Raw genomic sequence first — 20,005 nt, 5'->3', positions numbered from 1 at the left:
ATCTGCCGTAAGAGACCATCTGCCGTAAGCGACCGCTTTTTCTTGCACCAAGGGGCGGTCGCTTACGACAGATTTGACTGTAGTAGTATAGCCCTCTGCGAATCTCATGAGTCATGTGACCATGGTGCCCCAAAAAGGCCAGAATGACGGCGCCAAACCGGCTGTCCGTAACAACCTTCGCATCGACCCAAGCCATCATGAACATGATTCATAGCTAGCTGCACTGTGTCTTTGTGTATGTATGTGTGTTTGGTGAAGACTCAGTTGTTACCGTTCTGCCGTTCATCTGCGAAGAAGAGGTACAGGACCATTGTGTTTGATAGCAGTTTTGTACACTGTAGTCTCCTGGGCAGCATATCCTTGTCCCAGAACCAGAGAAAGTAGACCTGTTCAGTATCATCGACTCGAGAAATCATTGTCTGTTCGTGTGTCCGTCGGTGACTATCGAGGTCTGAACAACAACGTAACATCGTTGCGTTGTTTTCTGTCGAGTCAGAGTGATGTGTTGATGATAAGCCACTAGTGCGACTTGTGCTGGAAAACCGAAGCTGCACTGTATCTGCAGCTATCCAGTATTTACGGTAAGGTACAGTACATGTATACACTCTGTAAACATGTCACATGACTAAGAGGGGTAGACCTTGAAACCTTCAAGCAGTACAGTCAGTTATTGCCAGGCTGGAAAGATGGGTTGGAGTTATCCTATGTGGAGAATTGATTTAGATTTTCAAGACGTGAAGAAAACCCGTGTTAACGATACCTCCATGTAGTTGCATTGTAAGTCAAATTCACTCTATGGAACGTACTAGAACAGTAGTGCAGAGATCATAGGGAAATGACAAAGGCAAAAGAATAATAATTATATTGATTGCGCTTCACATGGGTCATCGCAGTTCTGTTCACGTCATGCTTGAGAAGAGTATTCGACTTCACATGACCAGAACATTCCTGACCCTCAACACTGTCCTAAAACTGATGCATACTTCCCCTGTACTCAAGTACTTGTATATTCGTCTCTATTGTAATATTTCACGAAACCTTATACATGAACCTCTTGCAGGGCGTCGGACATGCTACGGTCACTATGGTATTGACCGTACCACTCTTCATCCCGGGTACCCTGTGAATCAATAAAACACACTGATCTGAGGTCTAAATTTCGAAATTTTCATAGGAACCACCCCAACCCCACAAGTAAATTGTACTTCAGGTGGCTGACAGTACCATCCTAAAATATCTTCCAACACCCCTGCCTCTTGTCATTCCGAGTCACACAGCGTTTACATACAATGGAGTTCACCATGAATGCAGTGAATGGGATTTTCTGATTTTGACCTCTTTGGTTGTGGGTCTGATCAGTGATCAACTCACCTCCCATCACTTTAAAATCTGCATCTGCACCCTTGGGTAACATATGGGAGGTGAATACAGTCATATACCTGTATTGTGTTACACTGTGCAGCCAGTCTTCTGTTGTATTGTCATCCATACTTGAATTCTCTTTGAATCCATTATTCTATGATCAGAATATACATATTCTGGGTGTTTGTGCTTTTCTTTGTGCGTTTTGTATAACTTTGTGTTTAGAACGATGTCGTTTGACTTCTGGGATGATGTTGTACTGCCAGCATGGCATGACATAGCTCAATGCCAGATTGCGCATGAATCATTGAAGAATGCTGTCATGGCAGGTGATGAACATCATCCACGCATCAGCAGAGATCCCATGATGAAGAGACATGTGTTGGCTTGCAAGGCCAAATACACCATCGCTAATAGTAGTTTAGAAGAGAACAGGTTAGTCTGCTGTGTTGGCTTCTTGACTGCCTACAAGAGAGGACCATCAGGTGTCCAGAACTTCATTCAAGCCATCCAGTCTTCATCTTTCCCATCCAATGGTGTTGTTGGTGGAGTGCTGGAGAGAATTTGGCAAGCTCGTAAGAATGATCATCCTGAAGAAGATGTCAAGGATCCATGTGAGTGAAAGATTGCCATATTGCAAGTCAGTTCTAACACTTGCATGGTACACCATGCAATGCATATATTTACATGTACTAGCACTGTGCAACGCGGTCGCGGGTGGGTGGTCGTCGGTCGCGTTGAGCAAGTGGTCGCCTTATCCGAGCTGCTTTGAATGTGAATGCGTCCGTGACAAGGAAAAGTGGTTGCCATGGTCGAGTGGTCGCCATTACAGATTTTACTGTACTTCATACACGTGGAATTGCACCACTACACTTGTTAGCTGCTCTGGCAACCTAATACTTTCCCTAAGCACTGTCAGAAGACTATCTTGTAGTCGTATGAGTATTACCGTATTTCCCCGATTATAGGTCGCACTCAATTATAAGTCGCACCCCCATTTTCAGGTTTGAGCCATATTGATTTGATACATTGACTTCAGTAGTAAGTCATGCTCGATTGTAAGTCTTTCTTGAATTTTAGTGTACAAAGGTGCGACTTATATTCGGGGAAATAATTATGGTACTATGAGAAGAAGTATTGGAAGACAGGAACCACTGGAGCATGCACTGTTCTATAGTTGATGCAAAAATCTGAATAATCTTTACCGACAAAGAAGCGGGAAATATGAAATAGTGAGCACAATAGTGCATTTGTATCGTGACCTGTATGCTGCCGCATAAGTATCATAGCATAAGTATACCTGTTGCACACTCGTATACACCTTGTAAATGAAGATAGCACGTGCAATACTGTACATTGAAGAAATCTTTACATACATGTTATGTGTGATGTTATGCTGGTGCATGTTACAACATTATACAAGATCATGCATTCTATTTACCGTATTATCTCTAATATAAGCACAGTCTCCAATAATAGCACGTCTCCATTAATAGAACACCTTGGGGCGGCATTCAAAAAATAAAGTGCTCAGTCTCCATTATATAAGCACACTGTGTAATTCATTATCTGTACACACGAAAAAAACCCTGAAATGTGTGTGTCTGACATGAATTTGGCATGGCAACAAGCCTCTGGAATGAGGTAGAAATAATAATGGAACAGTCTCCAATAAAGGAACGTCTCCAATAATAGCACTGGGCGGAGGTACATTGAAAAAATAAAGGACCGTGCTTATATTAGAGATAATACAGTAGTAGAGTACAACTACAGTCCATTCATAAAAAGATGGACTTCTAGCCTTTCGCCATAAATGGGTCAAACCGTTTAGAATACTTTTTTGCAATCCCCTATGGAATCCTCTTCTAATTATGTTTCTGAAGTCTATTTGTCCAAAAAGCAAGCCATAAGAAGAATAGGATTTCGGCCAGGTTTTGCCCCAAAAGCATTGATTTGGGAGATCCATCAAAATCCAGGCCGTTTGACCCCGCCTGCAGCAGTGCATTGTGCGGTTCGAACCCCAGTTCCGGTACCCTTTTTGGACCCCGTTTCAAATTTTGCAGCACTGCGCTGTCTACGATAATATCACGAAAATCGCCAAATAGGGGACCCCGCCAGAGCCAGGGACCATCTTTTTTATGAATGGACTGTAGAAGTGGCATACCATCAATGGGAATGAAAAACGTAGTTGAGCCGATGTGGGATAATTACGACTCATGCATTGTACCATCGTGTCACGGGTTTTAGTCAATACATGTCTGTACAAAAGTACTGAAATGAACATGATTGCACTCACTATAGTGTAATCGTGCTATGTAAGTTTAATAACGAGACGTGTAGATCTTTACTTGATCAACTGATGCCAAGTATTGTTTGGTGAAAAGATCCATCAATCTTTGTTACGCTACATGGAGTTTAGACTAAAACTGAGCATGTATGTCACGTATGCTGTATCCAGTCAAATTATCAACCAATGCATTTGCAATACTCAAGGCTACCCGAAAGTTATAATTATATGAGTGCACATTTTGCCTGAGTTCAAATGTAGTCTAAAAATATGCTTCCTCCGCACCACCGAAATGTGCACTTATTTTTAAAGAGCCTGTGAGCAATAATTCCTTGACATTGGCTAAACAATACGTCAAAAATCGGATGCAAGTATCTAGAAAGGGAAAAGACATCTTTCATAGCGGGCGTTTGATGATGGCTCAAGCTAATGGGGACTCAAACTCTCTCCAATATAATCAACATCGAGTGACACAGACACACACAAAAGAAAATGAGTCATACGATGTGTGAAAGTTTCAATTTCCGTGCTTCCGGGCTTTGCACGCAAAACCAGTTTGCGCAGCTAGTGCACGCATGCCCGACATGTGGGCTCGTGCATGGAAAACCTGTACGCATTGCTGCGATCGCGAGGTCCTGTACGTACTAGCTGGTATGTGCGGAAGCCGGCGCAGAACTAGCCTGCAGCACGCAGTGGCGAATTGAAGTGCTTTTTGTTTCAAGCTCCTGCACTGTAAGTTCTCCATCTCCTGCCAAAGTCTGAACAAGTGAAATACCAGTAGCTCACATTATGTCATTGTTCCGTCTGGACCTGTAGAGCTGAAAGGCTACAAATGAACCTTGACTACTGGTCAGAGTGCAGAGCTTGAGTACCATGCAACTCTGAGTTGAGATCTATTTTTGTTCCAATGGATTTCTGCTGAAATACTATGAAGAAGCTGGTTCGGGAAAAGTGCTCTGCTTTTCCTTAGGCTGTGACGTGCTATTGTTTAAAATTTGATGTTGTGCCCGCAGCCAATTTGTGATTCCTCTTACGCCGTACGAGAGTAGAAAAGCCTTCAGATTACTCTTTCCAGGTAGATCGTGCTTCTCAAGTACACACTGATCCTGCCAGCAATGAGAATGTGGCCAGTTCAAGGTAGCGTGACAAACTTATACTATGGAAAAGATCAGCGCACATTTCGTTGGGGTGGCGGAAGTATGAAGATGACATTCAGACAAAGACAAAAAAGCGGCGACAAGTACGGAAAAGTGTGCACACTGGGGGGCCAGAAGACGGTGCAGCAGCATGTACAAAGGGGTGATAAAAACACAGCAAAAACACAGCAGCAGGCCGCAACAGAATGACACAAACGCAGCAGCATGTACAACATACCTATTTTGTATACAGCATATTATTTCCTAGTGTGCAGGTCAAATGCAGTCTTTATTATGGTAATACAGTGTATGTACAGCCTGTGTGGATATGGGTATATGTATAGCTCATGGCATTCCATGCTCTGATCAATTGACAACAGTTGTTCAACACCAGCAACCATATAGCCCAACTCAACCTCTTGTGCTCAGCTGTGCTTTGCTATGCTTGTGCCACACCACGTGCACACACACACACACACAGTGACACTGCATGCACACACACACACCACGTGAACACACACACCACATGCACCTTTTTTGCTCTTTTGAGTTTTTACGCCCATCACCGAGGCGATGATAGCGATGCTACAGCAGAAGCCATAGCAACTTGTGCTGGGATTGCACCATTGAACAGCTTACAAGGCTGAAGAATTGACCGCCACTATTCTGAGCCACAACAGCTATTTGAAGAGTCCATTTCTGGCCAGTGAATCCCTATTTTTTCGTTTTCGTTTTTTCCAGCACACATCACACCACATATTCCACCATGTACTGGCTGTTGGGACTGACCAGCCAGGATTTTTCATACCACGTGCACACACACACACACACACACACACACCAGACACACACCAGACACACACACACACACACACACACACACACACACACACACACACACACACACACCACCACCACCACCACCACCACCACCACCACCACCATGTACCACACACACACATACCACACACACACACACACACACACACACACACACACACACACACACACACACACACACACACACACACACACACACATACACACACACACACACACACATACACACACACACACACATACACACACACACACACACACACACACACCTCAGACTCCAGACCTGCCCATTGCGGAAGCGATGATAGCGAACAGCTATAATAGACATAGCAACTTGTGCTGGAATTACTTTCCCTTTTTCCCTTCTTTTCCTTTTTCCTTTTTTCCATTTTTATGGACACACACACCACACCACATACTCCGGCATACACTGGCTGTTGGTAGCCACCCAGGATTATGATAGAAGAGCTAGGAGATTGAGAATGAGAAGAAAGACGTGTACGACCATAATCGTGGGGAATTGAACCCGCAACCTCTCGATTGTAAATCGACTGCACATACCACTGCACCATATGGGACACACAGGGACACACACACACACACACACACACACACACACACACACACACACACACACACACATACGTGTATACGTAAGTCCGCTGCAAGTGCCCACTTCACAGCAAACGCTCACCCCAGCGGGTCCATACTATTTTCGTCTTTTTCAGGTCAATTTAGTTGTAGAAAACTGGCATGAAGGTCGAATGCGTACAAGAACGACTGTAATGCCTACACAGTGCCTATGTCTTACCAGGATCCTGTGCAAAAGCGATTGTCATTATCTTGCTGCAAAGAAAAACTTCGGTCGGGATTTCCTTTACATTCTATAAATGAGTCGTCTTTGTTTTTGTAGTTCGTTCTCCTGAGGATGGGCCAGGCCCGAAACTTTGGTGTACAGTAATGTAAATTTGAATTTGAATTTGAATCGCAGTGAAGAGACTGTTTTAGAGTTTGGAGTTGAGAAGTGAAGTTTCCTGAAAGTTCGTTCTCCATTATTTTGGTTTTCAAATCATGAAATTTCTCCAGTACCATGAATGTGACGATGTTGCGCTTTCAGAACGGAACGTTTTGTTTTTTCACGGCTGAGCGTAGCGAAAGAGTGCAAAAACGTATTTTTCACTCGAAAATATTTTCATGCGTTTGCTCTTCTTGTTCTGCGCAACTCCGTTGAACCTGCCATCGTGGTCTTTGTTTTTCCTCGTGGTAGTTGAAGTTGCCCGCCCACCCACCCTGGTTTCATGGTGGTCTTCCGCTGTTCTTCTTGATATTCTATGCCAATGTGTGTGGCTTATGATTATGACATACACTGGTTATTACATACCATTTCTTGCTGTCTCCATTCTTGGGTCCGACTGGCAGCGGCTAAGGAAGTAATGACATAGAAAGGTTTTTGGCCGAAAGGCGTGTTTTTCCTCTAGCCCGGTTGAGCGGTCGCGGCTAGGAATGTAGGGAGTCATTGTTTTCAGGCGCGCCCCTGCTGCCCAGTCACCCATGCTCACCGCTGGCCATGCTGTTTCACTTGATTTTACTGCCTTTTCTCCCGCTTGCTGGCGGTTCTTTGATGGATTTAGATGTTTTTCGGCTATTTATCTATTATGTGGCTGCGAGTGTGGTTTTTTGCTTCTACTTCTACAAAGTCGCTACCAACTTGTTGAAAACTCTGAAGTGCTCGAGAAAAACCCTTGCCTTTGCGTGTTGCGTGATTTGGAAATGATGGCTTGAAACACCAAAGAGACTTTGAAACCAGGAAAGTGGACATTGTTTACCGTAGCAAAGCGCTCTTCGCGCCACGGTGTGAGATGCACTTTCGTACCGTGGGAGTGACAGTGCATGGGGTCAGTGCGTACAGGCCAGCAGATCTTGCACAATGCGGTGGGCATTTGCAGCGGACTTTACGGTACACAAACCCACACACACACATACACACGAAAAACACACACACTATTGGACCAGACATAGTGGTTACAACAATGTGTCCTGTTTTTCTTGTGTATTATTCGCTGTCTGTAGATTTCTTCACAAGGGTTGTCAAGAGCAACTTACCACAGATCATCGCCAAACTAGCGACCGTACCAGATATAGTGCTCACTGAAGTATTTGGAGGTTTCGACCTGAATGAAGAGCATATCAGCACTTATCGAACGGCATGTGAGGTGGCCGGTCATGTGCGTGATCTTCCACTTTCCTGTCAAACAAGAATAGGGGCGTCTTTACTGTACCCAGCGGCCAGCTTTCTGCTTCTCTTTTATGAGTTGCACCTTCCTGATCTCAGTCAACGACTGGATAAAGATTTCCTGATCAAGATCGACCGTGAGGCAGGATGTGATGGGAGTAGTCTTGTCCAACTGTTGAATTTGGCTATTGATTCACAGAGAGAGGGTAAGTGACAATGTGAGGACTGCGATGACGTTAAAGAATGGCCATGATAATGAATCCTAGTCATTGGATGATGCTGTTCTTTATCCTAGTGCAAATAGCAGCTGAAGTTGATATGAAATTACGCTTGTCTTATACTAGCTGAAATGTAAGTGATATTTTCTGCGTCCTTACTTTTAAAACCGTGCCTTTCCCGGGGACTTGACTTGACACTTGACTGACTTACGACCGCCATCCAGATCACACAAGAAGTTCATCAAAACTTCGAAGTCAGCGGGAAAGCTTGAGCTTCAATGTTGGGAGCAACTCACCGTGGTGATGAAATTAATTATCGCCCATTTGGCAGACACTGTGTCATAGCATAGCAAAGTAGCCTAAAAACCAGCCTGTCGTGTTTGTGGAAATCACCAGCATTTTGTTTAGTAATGTCGAAATGTGAATTTCCTAAACGTTATGTACTAGCAATCCAAACAAGACTCGCAGAGAATTCTTTTGTGATTCGTGTGCTCTCATTTTCGTATGCAGGAGGTACTGCAATATCAATGGTGAGCGATGAAAGTGTGATTGCAGTGAGAGAAGGACCAGGAGATGGTGCTGAAGGTTAGTATTGTACATGTAGTGGTCATCTTATTTATTCACAACCCTTTTTTAGGGAAATGCATGATCAAAGTTCGTCAGCATGAGCCTTACGCAAGTAATCCAGCGCAAGCTTTACAGTGTCCTGCGCATTAGGATTACCTTTCTCAGCGCGGCCGGCAAAACTGAGCATGCACAGAGTTATCGAGGAAAATCTCAGCCTGACAGTATATCCCACTGCGAATTGGAGCGCCGTGGAAATTAGTGCCCGTAAAGTCAGCGCACAACACCCCAGCGAGACAGAAAAGTGCACGATCAAGTTAGCACAACCTGATTCTGCAGTGATCATTGCTATTTATGTGTCACACTCAGGGGCATCACACACTTTATGACCGGTTAGACCATTGTCGTACCACTTTTCATCCGACACGGTCTGCCAAATTCATCCAAAAAGCAGTGAAAATTCCATAGTATCATGCACTTCTACAAGCCCCTTGTACATACCCTGTGCACACAACTCATGGAGTTGACTTGGAGTAGACCAGGGTATGCATATGTGCCCTTTATTGGTACTGTTCTGTCTGGACCCATGGTTGCTGCCAGTAGACTAGTGCACCGAGCACCAGGTAGTTGTATTTAGTGCTGGGTGCTATGTGCTATGTAGTTACATTGACTGTTGCTGAAGTGTCCATGTAAGCATGGTAGTCTAGACACACACACACACACACACACACACACACACACACACACACACACACACACACACACACACACACACACACACACACACACACACACACACACACACACACACACACACACACACACACACACACACACACACACACACACACACACACACACACACACACACACACACACACACACACACACATACACACACACACACACACACACACACACACACACACACACACACACACACACACACACACACACATACACACACACACACACACACAGTCATAACGACAGTATACTAAGAAACGAACACCTAGCCTACAGGATACCAGTTGATCAGCTGTGGTAGATGTATGAGATGTTGACATGTCATGTCAGCATGGAGACGGCTTTTCCAGGGTAACTGGAGCTGCAAAAGAACTGTCTATTTGGCTTACTTAGTTTTCGGTTGTGGTGATTCAATGGCAGTATGAAAGGGAGGAATGCCCCACATAATCAAATTTAGACCTGAGAAATGTCGCAGAGCATGTGATTTCAGCAGACGTGTCACATGATTGGCAGACACTGGCTTGAACAGTGCTAGGATAAGAAGTGCTTTGGAAATGTTTTGCACTGACACTCAGTGCATGACCACAGATACTTGGCGTGCAGATAATGGGGTGCAACTTCAAGAGATTCAATACTATCCTCTTCTAGGGTTTAATTTTTTCAAATGCACAGCAGTCAGTTATGTTCCACTGAAATGCTCGTGATCAAATGGTCGTGCTAAACTGTTCATGTTGAAGTTCTGGTGCTGAAATGGGATTAATCCGGGTGTCGTAGGCTAGCTAGACCCAATTCATCCTGAACATCCTTCCCATTTTCTTCAATAACTTCTTCCTCATATCTACATCACATGTATTGTGTTTTGTTCTGGTGTATGTGTATTGTGCAGCTGATAATGGCCAGTACGCAGCAGCACTAAGTGAGCTGATCAAGGAAGGTGTGCAGCTGATACCGTACGGGCGCCTGATAATGTGCGGGCCGGGCCGCACAGGCAAGACCAGCTTCCTGCGATCCCTCCTGCGTCAAGCATTCATGTCCAAGGTCGATAGTACCATCGGTGTGGAGCTGGAGAAGGTGATATGCACGATCGAGAAGCAAGGGTTAACGTATGTGTGGAAGCAAGCTGAAGATTCTTACCAGCAGCAGTTGGCCCTGACACACAGAGCTATTGGACAAGAACAAAGGAAGAAAGAGATAGTAGCAGCACTGAGACAACAAGGTGTGGAGATCCCAAAGACCACCAGGTCCACATCCTCCATGCCATCAACACCCGTGACATCATCATCCGCTGTGATTGAGACTGAGCAAGCAGATACAGCCAGTGTGTGTGAATCTGCTGTCAGCCAACGTGATGAAGCCACCCACACCAAGTACTCTGGTCAATCAGCTACCAGTTCATCTGAAACCATGGACTCTCAGAATGTTTCCACTGCATCCAAGCCGGAGGAGGTCTCAACCATGAGTGTAGAACAGGTAGCAACAGCAGAGCAAGATGTGCAGCAGCTACAGACGGAAATCAACTCAGCAACGCAGAAGTTTGAAGGCTTCATTGAAGATCTGAAGAAGGGCAAAAGTGAAGTTTTCACTGCAGAGCATCTGAAGAACCTGACATTCATAGATGTCTGGGACTTTGCGGGTCAGAAGCTGTTTGCAGCGATCCAACACATGGTCCTGGCCTGTGATCGATGTGCATATGCTGTTGTATTTGATTCCTCAAAGAAGCTCCAGGACAGAGCGAAGCCGACGTTTGGTGTAGACGGTGAGGAACTGCCACTTTCCAACAGCCTGGAGCAGACCAACTTCGACGTCATGGAGACATGGTTCAACGCTATCCACGAGGTCATTGGAGACAGCGACAACGTACCGGTGTTTGCCATTGGCACACATGTGGACAAGTTACCAAAGAAGCCAGAACCAAGGAAGAAGGCAATTGAAGAGACTGAGCAGTATATCTGGGCCAATGCGGAGGGTAAATCTTATGCTAACAACATCGACAAGGTGGTATTTGTGGACAACACACGAGCTGGCAAAGACCCGGAAGACCCAGCAGTTGTTCAACTACGTCACGACATCATCCAGCAGCTGCAGCATCAGTTCAGCGTTCCCATTCCACTTCGTTGGCTTCCCGTAACCATCTCCATAGGGCACATTGCAAAATCATTCGAACGACCATGGTTATCGGTTGACGAGCTACGTCGCTTGGCTATTGCTGTTGGTAGCATCTCCAGTGATGATCCTGAGTCCGATTTCCAGGAGATGGTGAAGTTCCACCATGGTCTTGGTCATTTGCTTCACTTTATTCACAATGCCCGTCTTCGTGATCGTGTGATCATTGACATCCACTGGGTTTTGAAAACCATGTCACTTCTCTTTTGTCCTGAACCGAAGAGTATGCAGAGCAAGCGTCTGCGTCCACAGTACGACTTGCTGACACAGAATGGCATCCTCCTGGAAAGTCTTGCCATCCACCGCTGGTCGCAGCACAATCGTATGACATCTCGCTACACGGCCACAGAAGAACAGCGTGACTTCCTGTTTGAGATGGGTGAGCACTTTGCCCTGTTCTACAACACCAAGACAACTGTGAATGTGCCTGGTCAGAGGAAGGAGGTGACGACTCGCAAGTTCTTTGTACCAGCTCTGGTGGAAAGAGTTGCACGTGTTCAAGATGAAGCGAGCAAAGGCAAGCCATGCCCAGCAATGTACTTGTACAGTGGTGCAGATCGTTACTTTCCACAAACCCTGTTCTGGTGTGGTGTTGTGAGGTGTATGCAACGCTACAGTCCCAAGGTGGATCCCATCCTCTATCACACGTCAGCACGTATTCTGGTGAAGGATCGCTTCTGGCTGGTCATGCAGTATTTCCAGCATGGCATTCGCCTGTCACTTGAGATTCCTGTCGCAGCTGGCACAGCTAAGTCTTCTACTACCAATGCTGGTACTCGCACGGATAAGTCAGTTGGCTCTCCTGGCATTGGTACTGCAAGCAAGGATGAGTCCGCTGCAGTCAAGATTTGTCACGAGCTTCTACCGTACCTGGAGTCAGAGCTTGACAAGCTGAAGGCATTCTCCCTGACTCACGTGAAGTTTGGCAGGGCTGTTCGCTGTCCATGCTCGTTCAGTCGAGATGCGTGTCGCAAACACAAGCAGAAGTCTTGTGTAGAGATTGGCTGTCAACACTTTGCTCCATTGGTGGAAGGATTGCGTCCACGTTGTCCTAGTGGAGCACGTCCAGAAGTGGATATCAGTGATGTACGCCAATACTGGCCATGCTTCTCTGGAGACACACATGTAAGTGCAATGTGGAAAAAATTGCCAAAGAAATAACTTAAATCGGTGCTTTTTGATAAAAGAAGAATCCTTGTTGAAAACATATGCATCTAACCCCCTTTCTAAACAGGTTTGGACTGAGCACATTTTCTTTTTACTTCATTGCCAAAATATCTTCCTATTTGCCAGCTAAAATGACTAAAGTGATAGGAAAAATAAATATGTCCATCCCCTAGTTTTTTCTGGGTCAGTTTGGCAGCCATACAGTCTGCCGACTGACTTTTGACGGCTTATTGAGAAACTTCCTTTTCTTGCTGCCAGACTCCACAAATCTAGGACAGTCGGTTAGAGGTCTGGTACTGAGAAAGCTTTCATTGCCACCATTCTGGACTGTCCACTTGCCTTCTGAGTGGATTGAACACAAAAAGACTGCATTGCGCAAGAATGGAGCCAGGCAAATGTCCCAAATATCTGTATACTGAATGTTTTTTGGTCTGTTTTCTTCGTGTGTATGTTCCTGTTTTAGTGCCCATCTGGTGCTAGCAAGGAAATCCCACCGCCTGGAGCTTCGCTGAAGGATGTAGGCAGTGGAACTGAGACTAGAAGTAAGTAGTAAATTTCTAAAAGCAATAATCAAGAATCTACCGTGGCATTGGGTCAAGGATTCCATCTATTCTCGGGGAGTTAGGGGCCTTCCGTAAATACCGATATTTATTTAGAAACGAAAACTAGTCGTTTCTCTTCAACCTCCCTCCCCCCCCCCCTCCCTGAGAAACGAACACGTACAAATGGTACATAGTATCGATGTTTTTGATCTTTTTTCTGGACATGCCCACGCGTGCAAAATGTACATCGATATTTTTCGAGAAACGAACAGGCGCTCAACCCCCTCCCGCCTAAACGACTAGTTTTCGTTTCTAAATAAATATCTTTATTTACGGATGGCCCCTTAGGCCACCCTGAATTAATTCGTTGTTTCGGGTCACCCGACCGATCATCATTTTTTACCCAACCGTAAAATGTTTTTTTTGTACTTGACTGTGTGCACATGCGATCCTAATGATCCTAACCCTGCGAGGAACAAGGAATGGTTCCGAAAGGATCTCAGGCATAGGCTTAAAAAATTCTCATGATGTTATGACAGTTTCGCTTTCACAGAGCATTGTTCAGAGCAACCATGGACAAAATTGGATATCGTATTATCTCTATTACAAGCGCAGCCTCTTGTAGACGCCCGGTCTCTATTAAAAGCGCACTCCAAGAGTGTTTCGAAGATATACAAGCGCAGTCTCCGATATAAGCGCAGGGCTTCTATTATGCTGGAGAACTGCATGGATCATGTCTATGCGTGTTTGACGTCACACAGTATCACATAAACACATGCTCTGGTAAACGTTTGTGATCCCCAAAATCTAAAGTTCAGACTCACTTTACCAGGACGCACAAAACTGCAGTCCCGATACCTGCTGGGCAACTTTGTGCTACTGATATAATAAAAAATAATAGGCAATGTACATGCATGTATCAGGTGGTAGAAAAATTAAAAGCCAGTCTCTAGTAGAAGCCCAGGGTCCGGACTGGTTGAAAAAATATAAGCGTGTGGCTTATAATGGAGATAATACGGTATGTTCTAACAATGCCAGCGGTGTGTGCGTCCGGGTTGGAAGGGACAAAACTTCCTGCTGACGGTAGGGCCTTTCACGTTGAAAACTCCCAGACAGTAACTGAAATAATTTAGAGCAGATCATTCTTGATTTGCGGTTCGCGATCGATTTTCAGCAGTCCAGACATCGACATCGGAAGCAGCGGTTGGTGACGATATTGTCCCCTATTATCTCCGATGTGCAATCGGTCCTGAAACAGCACGAGCTCTACCACCTCGTCACTCACTGACAGAGGTTTGGTGAGAGCTGCTCGTCAGACTCGTTTTCCACTGAGGAAGAAGAAAAAGAGAAGAAAAAACCCGACCGACCGCTCCTGGTACGGATGAGTGAAGTGACCCGAAATAACGAATTAATTCTGGTTGTCTTTATCGACATCTTTTAAATAAATTCTAAAAGTTAAAATAATTGGTCAGCATACAATCATGGACAGCCCCCCCCCCCCCCCCACACACACACCTCTAATGCTCCATATAATTATGAGGCTGGTCACCAATGACAATGGTATTAGCGGCCCTGATAGCAACGGTGGTGTCACTTTAGCAGAGAGTATCTGTATATGCAGGGGCGTCACCGGACCCCTTCACAGGGGGGGTGCACAGGAATTTTGCACAGGAAAACACGAAAAAGTTCGCTGATAGCAGGCCCGTCGCACCGACTTTGGAGGTGGGGCGGCCATGGGGAAGGGGGGCCTTCCCCGGGGAAAAAATTCAAAAATTGAAGCCAATTGCAAGCATTTCCGGGCATTTGGTGCCATTTTAGTGTAACTACAATGAAAGACTTTTTGATTCTGCAACAAGCCAAGAAGACGCTACGATCGGGGACAAGAATTCTTCATTATCCTCCCCGGGAAAAATTTCAAAAATTAAAGGCAATTGCAAGTATTTTCAGGCATTTGGTGCCATTTCAGTGTAACTAGTCTACGAGTCGTACTGCCTACTGGTCATGTACTTGCACTCGCTACATGCACTCACGCCGCGTCACGCGATCGCGGCAGCGCAGTACAACTAGTTTTAGTGCATGCAGTTTATTTGTAGATTCTACCAGCACTACACTTTTCATAACCAGGAGCTCGCAAAAAACCAAGGTCGATTTTTTAGGGGGGTGCACGTGCCCCCGTGCCCATCACGGGTGACGCCCCTGATATGGGTCTGAATTGAGGCACGACCTGGAACGTACCGTGTTGGATTTTACAATATTGCCAACCCTTACTTTTTCTTCTTATTTCTTTTTCTGTCTTTTTTCTTAATTTTGTGCCAATATGGAGTTGTTAAGTTTCATTAATTTCCATGTATTTTGAAATGCAAAATCAATTGTTTTGGAAACACCCTCTAGGGCACAATGGCGAAAAGAAATCAGTCACTCAATGCACGTGTGACTAACGGTGTGTGTTGAAGCACTATCATGACCCAGAGATACTCAATCTGCGGACAGCATGCTGTTTCGTCCTTTGTGGGCTCATCAGCGCAGCACAGAGAAAATGTGGCCGAACCTGATAGCAATGAAAAATTAATGAATTTCCAAAGCCAGATTTAAGCCAGACCAGAACATAGCTTTCCAGAGTGCTCAAACTGACAAGATATTGAGTTTTGCGTAGGTAATACAAACAGCGGAGATGAGTGGTTTTTGAAAAACCATATGCATGCGATTGGCGAGTGGTCTTTTCAGGCATTCTGTGTCACCTTTCCTTGTTGGCATGCATGCCCATTGTTTTAAAAACCTATGAAGCCGTTGATGAGATACTTCTACATCTCCACTCACTGGTTAGCTGTCTTTATCTCGGGATTCACTTTCTGCAGTGTCTCTGTTCTTTGAAAGAAGTTGGGATTGTGTTCAAGTAGGTTTGATTGCCGTACCGGCATTTCAAGTTATTTCCCCTGTTGTATTGTGCAATCCTGAATTTGTCTGATCTTGTGCACCTCCTGTGGTTGCTTTCTCATGTTCTGGTCTGTTAAGGCTTGCCTGTACCTGATGAGGTTGCTGCCGTCTCCGTTGCAGAGAGAGCAAGTGCGTATCATCAGGCTCTCCGTAAGCACTTCACCGCTGTCAAGAGCTGCAGTGACATTGATGTGGTGGACTGCGTTGAGAGCTTGAGAGCTGAAGGCCACATCACGGATGCCAGCGTCGTGGAAATCCGGGACATACACGAATCAGCTGGAGAGAAGAAGGCACTGGATCGAATGTGTGTGACTCTGGAGAAACTAACTCCGGATGCCATGTGCTACGTCGTGGAGGATATCCTGCCGTCGCAAGGTCTGTCACAGCTCGTGGAGACATTCCGTGTGTGTCCTGGTCCTGGAAAGTGTTCACTACATCGCAATGACCTGCATCCTGTATCAGTGTGTTCCAGTGACAAGACACTGTCCATGCAGACTAGTGTTGATGCCTCCCAGACTGGTAATGTCAAGAGTAGTCAACTTGAGACTGGGGTAAGAACTCTGCTCTGTACAGTCTACTTAACTGCATGTTTGGTGATTGTACAGTGAAGAATACCTTAGCAACCAGTGCAATAAGAAACAACAACACCTGTGTTTGGAAAACATATCGTATCGAGGCACAGACCATAGATTACAATACATACAAAGGTGTTAACTTGCGGGTATAGAAGAATGTTTCTGCAGACGGATGTGCTGCTCAGTGAAATTACCCAACAGGCTTTCCTAAACACGAACAATTCTCATCAATCTGTCCTCATCTCCTTTGTAGATGTCTGAACTTCACCAGGAAGTACTGCGTTCAAGCTATGTGGAGTTGAAGTGCAGTTTGGACGTAGAAGAGGGTATTCTGGACCGTCTCTATGCAGAGAGCATCATTACCCAGCGCTTCTGCAAGAAACTCCGTGCAATGGACGATCGTGAAGACCAGGTATGCATGTACTGGTGTGCATTTCTATAGTACTGTTGGTCACCGAAGAATGGGGGGCGGGGGGGGGGGGGGGGGGTCAGGGTTCTAACCTAGCCCGTTCTTATTTTTAGCAAACACAGCAGTTTCGTTCTTATTCGATGGTACAGTGTTACATGAACATTTATGCAGAGTTATACCTCTCGGTGTATATTATCCTGGATATCACGGTTTCTATTCTTATCCTCAAAAAAATCCAGCCTCGACCTTGTGGAAATTCTAACCTAGCCGTTCTATGGCGGTTCGTTCTTCGGCAGTCCGTTCTTCGGCGGTCCGTTCTTCGGCGGTCCGTTCTTCGGCGGTCCGTTCTTCGGCGGTCCGTTCTTCGGCAGTCCGTTCTTTAGCGGTCCGTTCTTCGGCGGTCCGTTCTTCGGCGGTCCGTTCTTCGGCGGTCCGTTCTTCGGCGGTCCGTTCTTCGGCAGTCCGTTCTTTAGCGGTCCGTTCTTCGGCGGTCCGTTCTTCGGCGGTCCGTTCTTCGGCGGTCCGTTCTTCGGCGGTCCGTTCTTCGGCGGTCCGTTCTTCGGCGGTCCGTTCTTCGGCGGTCCGTTCTTCGGCGGTCCGTTCTTCGGCGGTCCGCTCTTCGGCGGTCCGCTCTTCGGCGGTCCGCTCTTCTGCCGTCCGCTCTTCGGCGGTCCGTTCTTCCACGCCTGACAGTACTGTACCAATACAACTTTATTTAAACATACAGTCAACTTGGCTAATAACGACTGCGGATATAACGACAATTCCCAAATAACGACAGAATTTCTATGCCCAGAGCAAAGTCACATCCAACTGTAATACATATAATGGGACTTCGGGTATAACGACACTTCGCGAATGCCCAATGGCAGACTAAAGCAAGCATTGTATTTTATACGTATACTCAAACTTTCCTGGCTTACGTGGGGGAAGACCGTGTCCGTAACTGTCAGCTGCCTGTGTCTCTGAATAACTCTGATCTGCAATCAAGTCATGTACTACATTAGAAATCCACATTGGTTTTTGCACCTGTCCCTCAAACAAATGAATACTGTGCTGGGGCTCCCCGCGTGTTAGTTTGTACGTGAACTGAGTGTGTGGGTTACAGTGAGAGCTGCGTCTCACCAGCCTGTGTGGATGCACAAGAAGCGAGAGTTTTGAAAGTCTGAAGAAAATGTTGAACGGTCACTGCTTGGATGACGACCACAGCATAACTTAGTGGTAGAGCATCGCTGGCCATAAGCGAGGGTCCCTGGTTTGAGTCCTGGTGGTGATAGTCATAATATTTCAGACTTTTTCGTTTGCTCCTTTCCTTGTAACTAATGAATGTTGTCGTTGTTGTGTATTGTGGTGAGAACGACAGAGAGGTCAAAGGAAAAGCCAGGCAGGCAAGTACAGCTAAAGTGCGTACGGTACAACTGGCATGTCGCACAGCGCGGCCGGATGAATGCATACATGTTACATAAAAGGATACAATGACAAACAGTGGGATGTGCATCCACTACAGTGACTGGCTCTTTTTTTATTGGAATTTTGTGTCTCAGGCGTCTGTCTTCTTGGAAGCATTGCCGGGCTGTGGCAAACAGGCATTCCGTCAGTTTGTGTCTGCTCTGAAAGAGAGTGAGAAGCTGGCCCACCAGGAACTTGCTGATCTCCTCCAGTTGAAGCTACTGGAGATATCCTCTGTAAGCATGGTGTTGTTCAGTGTTATGACACTATTTCCATCTGTGTTTCCTTTTTTTATCACCAGCTGTACGTGTCAGAGGGTTTCCTGTCTTCATTGTTGTTTGTTTGGTCCAATCCCTTATGTTGGGAAAGCAATTTCAAGGAAACACACTTGTGCACCGATGAGGCCAGACTCGTGGGTATATGTGTGTGTGTGTGTGGGGGGGGGGGGGGGGGGAGGCGGTGCACAGAGCAAGCAGCTAAGTACATGTATGATTTGTGGACATGTTGAATAGGCTCTTGTCATCCATTATGTTCTCATAGTCTCTTCCTCCCCCCCCCCCCCCCCACACACACACAGACATCCTATGCTCTGCTCTATGTCCAGTTTGGCAGAGATGCAGCATGGTTGGGTAATGTGGTAGTCCAGTATGCACTGTATGTACAGAGAGTCTCAGAGAACGTTAGAACAAAGTTCGTGATGTACAATGGTGTTTGAAGCCGTCAACATGAGGCTTAGTACGTGTATTGTTCCAGGACTCAGTGCAATGTCTCTTTGTGTGTGTGTGCTTTTGTCCCTACAGGGTCTGTGAAGGTTACTCTGCTGGTGGACCCGCCATGAGCTGCTATGTCCCCACAATGAGCTGTATCAGTGAATGGTGTGTGCAGCCGCTACTGAACGCTCGTATTGTTTCTGATCAGGTTTGTTCAGGTATTCCAAGACGTTTTCCAGTTGTGTTTCTTTTACTCTATCTTGAGATTTTGGCTGGCATTCTAACTGGTGTAGATATGATTGAATTACACTTTCCTTCATGCTGTATTATCGCTAGAATTATGTTGCTCAGTGAAATGGTTGAAAATGCAAGTTAGAGTGTAATGAAGTCCACACTCTACTGCACTGCTAGTTTGTATTTGCTATCTATAATGTGTATGCTTTGCTTTGTTGCACGGAAACGTGATCCCTTTTGGGATACGTTTGGAGCTGCTCAACTGCGCTAAAGAGCCTAACTGTTGGTGCCTTAATATATTATGATTCTACGAGTTTATTGATTTTAAAACCTTTTGTGCGATTTCTCTGCGTAACGTTCAAATTTACAAGCGTACTGTATGTTTCATGATTTTAATACTATCGGATATCCTTGATTCACCTTCCTCACTAGCAG

This window comes from Sycon ciliatum, chromosome 5, assembly GCF_964019385.1.
Source record: "Sycon ciliatum chromosome 5, ocSycCili1.1, whole genome shotgun sequence".
Classification (NCBI taxonomy): domain Eukaryota; kingdom Metazoa; phylum Porifera; class Calcarea; order Leucosolenida; family Sycettidae; genus Sycon; species Sycon ciliatum.
Note: the sequence above shows the minus strand (reverse complement) of the source record.